General features: G+C 38.2%; 1 protein-coding gene across 1 annotated transcript in view; it reads left to right on the forward strand.

Moving 5' to 3' along the window:
* The first annotated feature begins 222 nt into the window (after positions 1–222).
* The window catches only part of MPP6 (membrane palmitoylated protein 6), a 43811-nt gene continuing 29309 nt past the window's right edge, over positions 223–14724 (forward strand). Inside the window, 1 exon segment of the mRNA XM_019616465.2 lies at positions 223–250. The gene's annotated coding sequence lies outside the window, so the exon portion shown is untranslated.

A 14724-nucleotide genomic window follows, 5' to 3' on the forward strand; every position in this document is an offset into this window, starting at 1 on the left:
GATGCTTCCATTCAAAACTAGTTCAACTTCTTCCTGGACTAGTATTCATACATAATTTGCTGTTGTGCACTGGAGATCTATTTGACTAAACATGAGAAACTCTTATCCTGGATTACTCTTTAGTTTCTTTAAATAATTGATATGGATTTTCTCTGCAGCACTTGCTAACTCAGATGTGATATCTGTATCTTTGTAGCCTACTATGAGGACTGAGCCTGTACTGGTTTTCATTTTGGTAACAGAGCTGGAGGTAAGTTTGCAACAGATGAATGATTACCCATATATGTAACTTAGGAAACATGTCAGGCTGACCAAGATGTCTCACAGATTTTGTGGCCATTGACTATTGCTGCCTAATGACGTGTCCAGTTGAAACAGCGTAAAGATACTTAGCCTCCAAGTGCAGGAGCACATTTACCTGTTTGCATGCTTACCTGCTCTTCAGAAACTTGTCTGTTGCTGTAGGACTTCTTTCTTCTCAACACATCTTCCACACAGGCGTTCTGTGTGTAAGGTGGACCTAGCCTTGGCTAATATCTTTGTGTAGTTTTAGAGGCTCTCCTGTGCCACAGAATCACAGAATGGCCAGGGTTGGAAGGGACCTCAAGGATCGTGAATCTCCAACCCCCCTGCCACAGGCAGGGCCAACAACGTCCCCATTTAATATTAGACCAGGCTGCCCAGGGCTCCGTCCAATCTGGCCTTGAACACCTCCAGGGATGGGGCATCCACAACCTCTCTGGGCAGCCTGTTCCAGTACCTCACCACTGTCATAGTAAAGAACTTTCCCCTGAGATCCAACCTAAATCTTCCCTCCCTCAACTTAAAACCATTTCCCCTTGTCCTGCAGTTATCAACCCTTTCAAAGAGTTGACTCCCCTCCTGTCTGTAGGTTCCCTTTAGCTACTGTAAGGCTGCAATGAGGTCACCCTGCAGCCTTCTTTTCTCCAGGCTGAGCAAGCCCAGCCTGTCTTCGTAGGGGAAGTGCTCCAGTCCCCTGATTATCTTTGTGCCATTGGTGTGTTTTTAATAAACACAAAATGATGCAGTGTGGTGAGGTTAATCGATCATTTTAATAGTTTGAGTTTTGGATTGGTGGATCATAAAGTCCTGCATGAACCTACTGTACTCAGAAACCATTGTGCTTATAATGGGTGGTCATCTGAAGCTGAAGGAAAGACTGCTAGGTTAGCAAGAGAAATACTCTAAGTTTGTCTGGCAGTACTGTGCTCAGGAGCAGATTTTTCAATCGCTCTATGGAAACGCATAGACAGTAAGGAAACAATCATTTGTTTCAGATTGCTGTGATTAAATAAAAAAAAAAAAAGCAAGAAAAACATTCTTCCTGAAGTTCATCTTTATGTTTTCCTGTAGCCTAGCTACTTTCCTGAGTCTAAACTCAACTTCTTTACAGTAAGGATGAGGGGACATTGGAAGAGGCTGTCCATAGAAGTGGTGGAGTCTCCTTCTGCAGAGATAGTCAAGACCCATCTGGACGCCCACCTGTGCAACCTGCCATAGGGAACCTGCATTGGCACAGAGGTTGGACTCGGTGATCTCTGGAGGTCCCTTCCAACACCTACAATTTTGTGATTTTGTGCAACTGTAGCAGCTGGCTTATCTTTCACTCACTTTAATCGTTTTGCAGACAACTAAACAGTTTGGTATGTTCAGTATTGTTTGGAAAACACTTCCATTTTTACAGTAACACGTGGTTTTAAGATGCCAGGAAATACATTTTTTCTAAGTTCTTGGTTTAGTCCTCTGATGCAAGTAAAAAGGGTGGAGATAGGAATTCTAGACTATCCTGTGTGAAAGGTGAACAAGAAATGTACTTTGATCAGTGAAATCAGCCTGATATGAGATCTTAGAACCTGATCAGTAGTTGCTGTACAGAATAGAGCCATAATGTTATAGAAATAGTTTCTACTACCTGTGGGAATATGATAACAGTGACAGAGAGGGACAGAAAGGGCTCTTTGCTTTTCAGTATTTCATTCTTTTCATGCTTATTAGCAAAAGTCGAAGTTCTTGTGTTTAATCCCTTCGTTAGTCAGTTGAAGATGTAAGAAAGAAGCAGCACCCCAATAAATATGTTAAAAAATATTTTTTCAAGATGACATTCTTACTGCCTTTGAAGAAGAAATGTAGTCACTGGCAAAACTGTGGTTTGGGATAAGTGGAATATATTCTGTGTAAGTTCTCAGCCTTGATGTAAGTTGTCAAGTGTATAAAAGTACCAGTGGTTCTGTTACCAAGAACAAGATTAGACTTCTTGAAGTGCTCTTCATAAGATATTTTGATTGTATTGGATAAAACAAATAGTCCTTTTTTTGGTTTATAAATAATACAGCAGTTGAAATTGCACCAGAAGGGCAAGTGTTCTCTAACTGCTGAGAGGAGTGACAACGTTATATCCAACTTCCATTCTCAAGATAGCTGAATTTGATCTTCTGAAAGTAAGGGCCATCTAGAGGTGTCTTTTCTCTTGGTGGAGTAACATATCCTTGTGAAGAAAACTGAAGTAAAGTGCAACATGCATATAATTCTTGTATAGAAGTGGGGTGGGAATGGAAAGTAGTAAAATTTCTTGCCAGCAGTAGATTGAATACCATCTCTTCAAGTGAGGCTCAGAAACACTATCATGTATTCGAAGATGTTGGATGCATCATAAATTTCAGCAAATATTCTCTAGAATTACTAGGTTATCTGTGATCAAGACTGAAGTCCTACTAAAGCTCTTATTGCATTGTTTTTAGAGTTAATTGGCAACTTCTGCCTGAGTTAACTGGATGAAAAAAGGCAAAAGAAGTGAAGAGTCATCAAGACTATAAAAATACTGGCCATTTGTTAAAATAGAATTTAAACATGTTAGGCAGATCTCCAAATGTCTATAGCATAGATTGTTTTTAATCAAAATACTCATCCTTCTAATTGCAGCTAAGAAGCCATTTTGATTTTAGCCTCCACACTGTTTCCGAAGTATTTAGGTGTACTTTGGAAATAGGAGTGTTTTCTTAGGTGAACAGAAATAAGCAGTGAATGGAAGGATAGTTGAAAGCATTTTATTAGGCACATATTAGTATGAATAACCCTTGAGAACCAAGTGGGTTATTCAAGACTTACTCATGCTATGTGACATTTCAGAGACTGAAGTTAAATGTATGCAAATACCTCATGAGTTTCTCTTGAAGGGATCTGAATGTAAACCTCAGAATGAACTTTCCATTCAGTAATTGGCTTCCTTCTTTTCTGCTCATTTTTTCTGGCCTAATTCTCAAAAACAGCCATAGTGAATTCCTTAACTTTGGAGTCACTGGAACTACTTATCTTCCTGCAGCTGAGCATACACTTAAATCTTTTCAGCAATATTTAGCAAGAACTCATGCCTCCTGTGTGAATCTCACTTCCCACTAATACAGTCTAACGAATTTTTTTTTTTTTAAGACAATAGTGATACATGGTGACAAATTGAACCCTAAGCTTTTGGGATCCTGTGCGGTCAGCATAACGTAATTGTTCTTGTAGAAATGCCAGGCTATGTACATGGAGACAGGCGGAGCAGATGGCAGTCCCTTTTGAGTGCTTCCCTTTCCAGCATAGCAAAAGCACTCTTTTTCAGTGCTAGACAGTACGAAAAGGACAGTTGTGTTTCCTGTGCCATCGGTTGGAACACGCTGTAGGCTATGATACATTTATTTTTTTCCTTCTCAGCCACTCCTTCTGCTGTACCTAGTTTTAATAACTTCATCATAATAGTCTCTTTCTGCCTTTTACTTAATAGAATTTATAGAAATTATTCACTGGTAAATATGTGTCCAGGGCTTTGGAGCCTCAAACACAATTTTGTGTTGGAGGTGACCAGCTTCTTCTGTTTGTACTAGGGTTTAACTTCTGGGTGAATATTGTAAACACTTATGATGGGTGGAGGGAGTATGAGCATTTGCGTTATAATAGCTTGTATAACTTGGAAATACACAAAACAGATGGCTGCAAAAAAAACCACCACAGATAATCTTTCAGTAAGACCATCTTGAATTGCTGCATCCCAGTGATGATCAAATTCATGAAAATGTTTTCCATCCCTCCCAAATGTCTTATCCAGCAAAAACCTCCAAAGGATTCAAATCAGCCGGATCTTTTATTAGAAGCTTCTTTGTAGTAGGTATCAAAAATAACACATCTCTTAATTGGGTGCTTTTATTGTAGTGTGTGTCTTTTCTAGAATCTATATTCCTTCCTTGAAGAATATAGAACACTGTGTGGTACATTAGCTTTGTTAACGTGCTGGATTCAGCTGCAGATAACTCAAGCATGTTGTTTGTCCTGAGGTAATCAGTGGATTTGCCAATACTTAATTTTATTTGAGCTCTGTACTTGTAGGAACAGGGAAGACTGTCACCTCTTTAGAAGGCTGACACCTTTAGAAAGAGGTGTAAAATCCATTGGATTGGCATCAAACTCAATTTAGTGCTTATGGTAAAAAATCTGAATCGCTGATTCTGAGTCATAGTTCAGATGTGTCCAGTCTTGTTTTTGGATGTCTGCATGTCTAGTTGCTTCCTACACTTCCTTCTCTTCCTTTAGTCCAGCATATGCTGATAATATAGGCGAGAGGAATTACATGGAGACTGAGCATGGGTTTACAGATTCTGTCACTGTAAAAAATGTTTACCAGGCACATGGGACCAAGAAATTGCAATGCACCTTGGTGTATACTGCCTGAGCTTGATAAATATGCTAACAGTTTATTCATTAAGTGTGCACACAGAAATGCACACACGCTCAAAATAAAATAAATTTGAGCATGTAAAATTTTAAGTAATTGCATTTTGAATTCCAAGTAATTACAATCTGTTAAAAATATTCACAAGACTATTTAATTCTCAACCTTTTTGGCCTTAATTTAATCCTGTGTCGAGCCGAAATGGTGCATACTTGATAGTATCTTTTTGCTTCGTAGCCCTTGATGCCCATTGTGCTGGACGGGAAGATTGTAATTTGAAAAATGAAATTTTAAATATAGAGACTTAGCTTCTTTTTTGAACCAGCGCTGCAGGAGCTATTTTCAGACTAGTCTCTCTGGTATTAAAAAGAAAGTGTTGATTCCTTCTCTGTGAAAGCTGGCCTATGTGGGTCTGAAAACTTATGCTGAGGAGTGATGTGGTGTTTAAATCCTGACACTGTGTTTAGAAAAACAGACATTCTGCCAGGACTCCTGCAGTTGAGAAAGCCTCTTTCATGTTTCAACTGCTTCAGTCACTGAATGCAAATTCCTTCTTACAGAATCAAGTGCCATTGCTATTGCTACCATGGCAAGTTTCTATAGAGAAATCCCTGGTGCCATCAGTAAATTTGACTCATGGAAATGATATTGTATTAATGGGGAAAAAAATCCAAGCAATGTACTGTACTATTATTGCTGCTAAATGCTCTTCTAAACTGCATGTTATTAAAGGAGTTTCAACATGACACTCTGCTCCTTTTAGTGGCTCCCTATGTGCAGACAAACACTGTGATGTGGACCAGTAATCCAGTGAGTGGTTGGGTGACTGAGCTTGTGCTTTTATTGCTGTGGCATTGGATTTGTCCAAGGATGATGTTCTGGCTATCTGCATGTAGTTTATTTATATCCGTTTTCTCAAGCTATTTTTCCCTCCCCAGCTGTGCCAGAAAGCAAACTTGAGGTCTGGCTTTGCACACACATGTAGGTTATGTATAGCACGCTTGTAGCTCAGCTGCTGGAATCTGTTAGCTAAGAGAAGTGCAAGCTCAGGCTGCTTAAAAATTGCAGCTGCTTTTTGATGAGGGGACTGCTGGCCAGTCTCAGTCTCAAATGTTAGTCTTGGTTCTTCTACCCCATGACCAGTGCAGTGTGTGAAGGTATGCTGCAGGCCACGCTAACATACATGGTGTCCTAAAAGTTGAAGCAGAATCCAGATTTCATAGAATATCTAGAGTTGGAAGGGACTCATAAGGAGCATTGAGTCCAACTCCTGGCTCCACCCGGGATGACCCAAATGTTTGGGAGTGTTGTCTGGATGCTTCTTGGACTCTGGAAAGCTCAGTAGTGAGATGACTGCCCTGGAGAGCCTGTTCCAGTGCCCTACAACCTTTCTATTTGTGTTTTGTTTCTATTTCCTTTACCAGTGTAGAGGAAAATCAATTAAAAATAGAGATTTTGGGGGAGTGGGGAAAAGGGAGTGGAACCGAAAAAAACCAGCAAAACCAATCAAACAGATTGATTTGCTTTGTTTTGAAGAGGGATTTGCACTTTCTGAAAATGCATAATCTCATAGACTAGGTTTTGTTTCAGGACTTTCAAAATGATGGGGAAAAATAAGGCCATTTAACTTCAAAGCCAATGAATACTTCATCTATTTGATTCTTGCTTCCTTTATATTCTGTATGGCCAATATAGTTGGTCAATATAGTATTTGTTTTCTGTTTCCAGTAGCTATGATTTGTTATGAATGATTGTTGATCTTGTAACACCCAGAAAACATTGAGTATTTTAGCGTTATGGAAGAAGACATCATTGCCCTTTTAAGTTCACTCAGGAACTTGAGAATATGTTAAATTATTCCACAATCTTAAAGTTAGTTCTGTCCAAAAAACCAATTTATCCACAGGAGGGTACATTGCTCTCTTTTTATATATCTCTCAGGCCCAATACACTTCTGGTAAAGAGGAATTTAATGGGGAATATAATAAGCAGAAACCACTATGGATGGGACTGACTGCCCTGAGAACTCATTTAGTGTGATGAAACAGTCCTCTTAACTGCCATGCTGAAGACAGTTGGCAAAGCAATTACTCTTCTAGGTCAAGACCCTGGCTTAATAAAACCTTCTTGTGGAAAAGCCAAAACATGAAATTATTTATCTGTTGCAGTGGGATTCCAAGATTGGGGATGGAGAAGAGTTGTAGTACCTAACTTGCTGTTTGTGATTTTGCATGGGGGGATTTTAATAGGCTATTTTGAGAGTCCTCTCCACTTCTTTTCTGTTGATGGACTTAGAATATAAGTCACTCTGACTTGTGATACTGAAGTCACTCACTGGGCCTGGAAACTTGTGCAAATTTGAGAGATTCCGTAGCCAAGAAACCAAGGGGGATCATCACTCTATGAGCTACTGCTTGAACTAACATCTGTCTCTCTCCTCTCTTCCCACCCCAAACTTCTCTGAGACCCCTGAGCAATAGAACTGAGGGTCAAAGACAAGAAAGTCAGACAGCTTTTACTATGCCACTGTAAATGGGATCGAAGATAGCATACAGGGATATATATGAACTGTTTTAAAGAAACAGCAGTTTGAGTTTGGAGACTTAGAAGAAATGTTCTTAAAGTTTCTTTAAATTTGTTCCTCTCTGTAGTTTTTCAGTTTCAGATGCACTCCTATGAACAAGTTTGATTGTGACCTCATTTTAAAACAAAAGCATGCTATGAAAGAGGTCATGGTATGAAATAGAAGTCATCGTAGTTTTAAACATTTCTACATTCATGTATCACAGTGATTTTCCTATTTAGGAAAATGATTAAAAGCCTTGATGGACTGTGTTCTTTGATTAAGTTCTGCAGTGCTGTAGACTGTCCAAGATGGAAAGTTTGGCTGTCTTTGCATTTACCAGAATTTCTTTTTTCTGGGGGGAGGAGGGAGGGTAGTGAATTCAACAGAAGATTTGCAGAATTTGGCTTCTGCTACAGTAATGGAGGGAGGAATTTATGTAATGTAGGTGACTGGAAGCATATTCTTTGCTATCAAAGATGAGGAATAAACTGAAGTGAGATAATTGTCTTCTGTTACAGGAGTTACTAGACTTAACTTACTTTCATGTCACCTGGTGTGGGCCTGGGCCTGCTACAATAGCAGCAGATTATATCTGGGCACATAATGTGTTTCTGACTTCTCAGTGTATAGTTTTGGTAGTGAGTTGTACTTAATACTCAATTTAAGCTCATTCTTTGGGCATTGGGGATGAAACATTGATAGCTGTTCGAAGCAAGATGTTGTTTGTATACAAAGCTGAATATTACATTTCAGGGCATGAAATTTATTTGTTTTCCTCTTATTTGCTGCAGCCCTTCTGCTACTCTCAAGTTAAGTTCTCAAGGTTCTGCCAACTAATATGTTTAAAGGAAGAGCTGCGTGGACAAGTGTCTCAAATTCATTGTGTAATTAAAAAACTTCTAACTATTTAGTCACAAATTATTTACTGTAGGCCTTTGCTTAAAAGCTCTGTGGTTTTGGTTGTATTATTGTTGTTGCTTTTTGCTTTGGTTCGTATGATTTAGTACATGATTGAAAATTCAGAAGTGAATGTGCAGAACTTGATGTAACCGAACTTGGTATTCTGAGGAAATAGAGTAGAAAATTTCAAACTTGTCAGTATGCATCACAGGTACAATTGCAGAGCACTGTTTCGAAGGTACCCTTTGCAGTTTCTGCATCTGTATCTACCTTATAACATGCGGAAAATTGTCTTTTAGTGTTCACAGCAGTGAGTTGCAAAATGACTTCAAAGTGAAGGTGGTGAACATCTGAAATTGCCATTTTCTTAAAAACGTGTGGTTCTTAATGCAGGTTGTCTGAAGACCACTAGAAATAACATTTCCCCTCATTGCTGTGCCTAGATATTCTTAAATTGAACTTTAATTTCCCATTTTAATCAAACATTTGTGAACCTGAATAATCATGATGATGTTCTGTGGAAAAGGAGTCTGGGAGTTAAAATGCATAACTAAAGGCAGTGTGAGTTTATCCGTGGAGTTTTTCAGTTCCCTTCACAATTTGAGTGTCAAGGTGATCTCTTCATTCCTTTTGCAGGGTTCTTGAGCATATGCTTCCTAGGGCTAGAGTAATGTAACTGCTGAGAATAAGGAGTAGTTGTGCAAAATGTGACTGTGTTTAGTTGAAAGAAAAGTTTTAGAATAGAATCTTGCTGGGAAAATGTTTTTCAAATGGTAGATGCATTTAGGACAGTAATGCAGTTCAATCATTTAACAAGCCATTATGTTTTGCCATCTCTTTTGAAGTATGAAAAGTTTTATGTCGTGTTCTTCACCATTTTAAAAACATCAGCAATGTCATTTACAAAAAATTTTGGAAAAACCATTTTCTATCCAATATGTCACTGCTAGCAGTGATGGGATGATTATTTTAGTGGACGTGTTAGAGGTTGGCAATGAACTGCAGATGAGACTTCTGGAAAGTGTACTGTGTGATGCTATGAAAGTGAGGTCCTCGTCCAGAGACAACTACTCTAAATATAATAATTTTTACAGTTTTGTTCGTGTCTTAAACCTTACATTCACAGGTTGCTTTGCAGGGGAAAACTTGGAGAGAAATTAAGTAAGTTTGAATTAATGGAAAATTGCACCATACACCGTCTTGCATGGTGGGTCTTTTCTCCTAGAACAAATGGGGTAGGAATCATATAATAATCAAATGCATTTTCTACTGTAAATTAGAGTAGCTTTCATTTCTAGATACAAAACAGTATGTTGAGATGATCTTAATCTTTTCTAAAGCACCTTATATTGTGCTTGTTCCTGTTTGTGTTCTGATTTTTTGAATTTCTTGAGCAATTTTCAAATGTTTGTGCAACATCTATAATAGAACATGAAATAGAAGTATTTTAATGTCTATATTGATGCAGATCTGATTTAAATATTCCAGCAGTTTAGGTTAGAAGTAATTAGTTAAACAAATACTTTATAATAATAGAATTTTGCAGCAGGTCATGCAATACATGGATGTGATGTACTGAAAAGGCATAGGTGTAGATTTTGGAGTGCCTGCATCGTAGTGGGACGATCTGGTTTTGAAAGTGCTGTGTTTGAATGTTTTGTCACTAATGCCTTCTGCTATCAGATAAGTCTGAGAATGAGTTAATACAGTTTTACATCATCATTCATCACAGAATTCTTGCTTCTTAGAATTCCGATGTCTCCTACAGCTTCAAGCAGGAGGTAGGGTGAAAAGCAGCAGCGCCTGAATGAAGGAGATGATTTCAGTTGAAGTTCCTTGTCTTAAGAGTTTGAATATAAAGAGGATGAAAACCAATGTGAAAAAAAAGAATTTAAAGCCTGGAGTAATAGCAGTGGGACAAAATTTGTATGTAGTGTTTTGCACCTAAAGGAAAGGGCAATTCAGCTACAAATTAAGGTTTAGGAGACAGAAGTTCAAAATGATATTTTGCACTCCTTTCTGTCAGGCCAGCAGGTTGAGCTGACCATATAATATAATATAACTGTAAGACAAAATAGACCATATGATCTGCCTGTATCAGTAGAAAGGGAAATATTACTGGTGTTGTGCAAGGAGCTCATGAGGCTTGCATCCAGTTTACTTTGAATAGTTCTGACTGTTCATGCTGGAAGGAGGTACAGATTGGAAGAGACTGTAGGAAGAGGAGTAATTATTCAAGGTTTGCTTCTTGCCTTATAAATAGGAGAGGCTCAACTGCATTATTTATGTTAGAGAAGTGAAAGTTGAAGCATTGTCTTCTACCTATAAATAGGTAGGTAATCCAAACCAAATAGGTTTGGATTAAGTAAGATCTGCTCAAACTCAGTTACATGTTGATAAAGATTTAGGAAATGCCCAGTGGCTTTTTTTTAATTGAGTGGAAGGAGTGATCAGGTGATTGCATGGGAAGGATGCAAACTTCAGCGATAACAGCAGGATCTCCAGTAATGGGATTCATCATGGGTCTCTGGAGATGCTAGGGCTGGAAGAACCTCACTACTCTACAAGTGGGCACAGTGTTGTTACTTTGCTCTATATAGAGTAACTCATTTTATAAAGATTCCATGTCTTGTTGGCAGACTTAGACAAAGCATGTTACGTAATGGCTCTTGCGTATTGTTGTGTGCCATGACGTTCACATTGTCAGCAGAGTACCTTGCAGTCCTTGTGAATTCTGGCTTTCTCCTTTGGAAGTACACCTGTGTAGTGTGCCTAAATAAATACTTAAATAAATGCGTTCGTAATAAGACCTGAACTGCCTGTTGAGTTGTTTCTGGAGTGTCTGCTCTTAGAAGTGCAGCAGAACTTGTATCTCAGGGCTTCACAGCTCACGTTTTCCTGCTAAGACACTATTGAAACCAGAGACAGGATGAAAGTATGTAACACACAAAGTAGAACTCTTTCCATTTGGGAGACTGTTCACTCTTTTCTCTTCCTAAATTTATTGTTTGTTTGAAGAGGGAATCTGGTTTAGGAAGAGTTCTTCACTGATTTCCAATTTGCTAGGACATCAGTGTGATAGATGGTTCTGCACATCTTCAACTACTTTTCTATTCCTATCTTCCTACTGAAACACATCTACTTTTTCCTGCAGTGGAAGCTTATACGTATACTGTCCTACTTGTCTAGACTACAGGTAGTGGCTTTCAGAAGTATGGAATATCTCTTTTTCCCTTCACTGTCCTCCATGGCCTCCTACAGACTTAGGCTTCTGGGTTATTCGAGTGCTTGATAGCAATTTCTTCAATCTCTGCAATATTTGAACTTCGTATCTGTAGCTTAACAGGTTCAAAGAAATGTATACATGCAGAAGGTTTTCTTAAAGATCTCAAAAAATATTTCATCAAAATGGCAACATATTATAGTGAGAGGAAAAGTAGTGGTTTCTTTTAAGCTATGTCTTATTTTAACTGAAATATAAAATTTTGAGGGGGAAACTAAGCTGATTTTAAAATGTGGCTCCTTTCTTAGTACTGTCCTTTAGGAGGATTAACACGGTCATGAAAATTCAGCTAGAACAAAAGCTGTAGATATTTATGGCAATGTGTAATCTTCTCAGAAATTGTGGAAGTAAATTTATTTGTTGGCAGCTGGTAGTGGTGGTGTTCAGACATTCAGCAAAGACTTACTGTAGTCACTGCATTTGTAATGAACAGTATTTAGAAGTTGTAAAATAGCATATTAGCAATTCAGTATCATTTCATAAATCGTTTGGAGGCATAGGTCTGCTTCTTTTTTTTTTTTTTTTTCCGGTGTTGTGACAATTCTTATGTTTAGCTCAAAACCAGCAATTGTAGTACATCATCTTCAGTGTCACCTGAGATGCCCTAGAGAGATGCAGGCATCCATCAATGAGCTGATGGTATTTGAGGGCTTAAACTGGAACCTCTTATATCATGGAAAGAGTGGAGATTTCTATCTTTCTGTATAGTTATTAGTATGAGTTACCAATATTCATTTGAAGGTAGTATGTCCAGGGATGTGATTCCATCGTTTTTCTGGGCTGCCTGTTCCAGTGTTTGACCACCCTCACAGTAAAAGTATTTTCTTGTGTTCTGTTATTTTCCTAAATGTACCACTGGGAAGAAAATATTTACTTTTTAGTGATTGTTTGTTTTAACTGATTTTTTTTCAAACATTTATATATGTTTTAATTCACTGAAAAATGCTGCTTATTTTTGGTGGAGATTGGAAGTTATTTAAGCAGAAAAATGGAAAAGTGAATTCTTTTAAATTGCATCTTCTGAACCTTTCAGAAATATCTTATGCCTCCCTGCCTCTTTCAGTGGCAAAAATGCCATCATGAAGAAGCACATTCATTAGGTGGCTCAGGCTGTAAAAAAGAAACTGCCGTGCAGGATTCTATTCTGCTTAACTTTTTTTTTTTTAATGCAATGGACTTTCAGCTGTGGGCTTAGACTTGTCCAGTACAAACTATCACATGAAATACCTTTTATCTGTCAGAAAAGACATTCAGCATATTTGTGTGTTTGCTTCTCAGTTCCTCATCATCTGTGTCTGAATCTTGCATTGGTCTTTCTCTAATGAGTATTACCAAGGTTTTTGATGTTACTGTCGTTTAAACACCTGCACAGGTTTATCATCGAAACATCGACATTAGTGGGCTTCACATTAAGGCAGCTTTATGATTGAGATGATTTCTTTACAGTTCTTCACAAGAAGTCCATCACAACTTCCTCGGTACTGAATTTCAGTCTAGCTATTGGCAGTATCATATTGTTGGTCATGATATTTCTCTGCAAATGAAACACAGCCTTTTAATTCCGCTAGTTTTGGAGGTGTGATGCTGTGTGTGTTCCCTTTTTATCTTTACTGAAATAATTTTGAAATACTGTTCTTCTTTCCAAAAGATACAGCTGTGAGGTCCATTTGTTCGTCGAAAAATGTGTGCTGCTTCATTTTGTAGCTGAACTGAATAGCCTGAAAGAAGTGGGACTACAGTATTTAGGATGCGGAAGTGTTGTTTCCCCCATGACTTGTGACCATAAGATCCATGACAGAAAATGGGCAAGTAAAATGTACTAGAGCTGGGTTTGTTAAGGGTATGGGCTGCTGAGCTTCTATTTATAGTTAAAATAGTTTAGTCTCTGCTTGTCAGAAGATGTGGAGAAAATGAAGTTAAAAAAATAGAAAACATCTCTAGTCATTTGTTACTTTTTTTCAACATGCAAAAATTCAGTGAGTAGACTGTAAGTTTCCAGGGGAGCATTCAGTCTTATCAATTAGATTGTTCCTTCTTCTGTTCCTAATTCACTGTCAGATATGCTATTCATTTCTCTGATTCTGCAGTCAAGGAGGTATGCATGGTGCAGGTGGCAGCTTCCTTAATTAAACAATCTGGCTGTTTCGAGAGGAGGTCCATTCTTTACTGATTGAGGAAGAGTCCTGCTTAGAAAACATGCCAACGTGATGTTACAGTGGAGTGCTGCTCAGAAAAACTTAAGAGGGTTATCAGTAGGGTTACAACCACTCTAGCCCAGTGCTACCTGCCTGGAGAACACCTCACACTGCTGTACGTGCACAGTTTCTGGATGGTTGAGAACCCAAGCATCACTGTACCCTACAGCAGTAACAGCATAGGCATTCTTCACATGGCATTGTGTAACTGATTTGTAACGTGGCAGAGAGACCAGGCTGCAGTTGTGTGTTCTTTGTGTAGCTCTTGTCTGGTTTCTAAATCTGATCTCTGCTTGGTGTATTCAGTTGCTGGCAGTGGCAATGTGAGTACAATGTCCTGTGTCTCACTGCACACTGCTTTCCCAGAGATTTTTATCTTACCCTGGTTTCTGAACCTTACGCTGATGAAGCCCTCTGTTTCTAGTTAATATTTCATATATTCTTAATGAATAGTCTGTTAGTGAATAATTTGTGCCAGTTCAAAATGTTGGCATGTTCATTGGTATTCCTATGGTGAGAGAAGCGAACAGTTCAGATAACTGAATAACCTGCAGTATAAATCCTCTGTTTTTTTTCTTTTTTTTCCTGTATGTATTTCGGTGTCTTAAGAAACTTTTCTTTTGGATATATCCCTGTTGAAAAGATTTTCATTCCCTGTGAGAAATTGTTTCCAAACTTGTGTATGTGACAAGATTTTAATCTAACTTTCTAGATTTCTACCACTACTCTCACCAATAGTCCTTGAGGTTTTTATCGCACCTCCCTATCCAAATGAGTGGGTCATGGGAAAATAATTATGCATACATTTATTTAAGTATATTACACAATTTTCTTTTAATTCCCCGTTCGTTTGTTAGCTTGGAGAATAATAAAATGAAATTAAGCTAAAAAATCTGTGCAGGGTATTCATTCTGCAAAGCTTTCATTTTCCCTAGTGAGAGACACATTTGTCTTCTGTCTGCAAATCTGGAAAATTTATTTAAATGTATGCTTCCTTTTTCCTCTACATAGAATTAATCTAGTCAAGAATTAGGCACTGAAAGAAAAAGTAAAA

Source organism: Meleagris gallopavo, chromosome 6 (assembly GCF_000146605.3).
Source record: "Meleagris gallopavo isolate NT-WF06-2002-E0010 breed Aviagen turkey brand Nicholas breeding stock chromosome 6, Turkey_5.1, whole genome shotgun sequence".
NCBI lineage: Eukaryota > Metazoa > Chordata > Aves > Galliformes > Phasianidae > Meleagris > Meleagris gallopavo.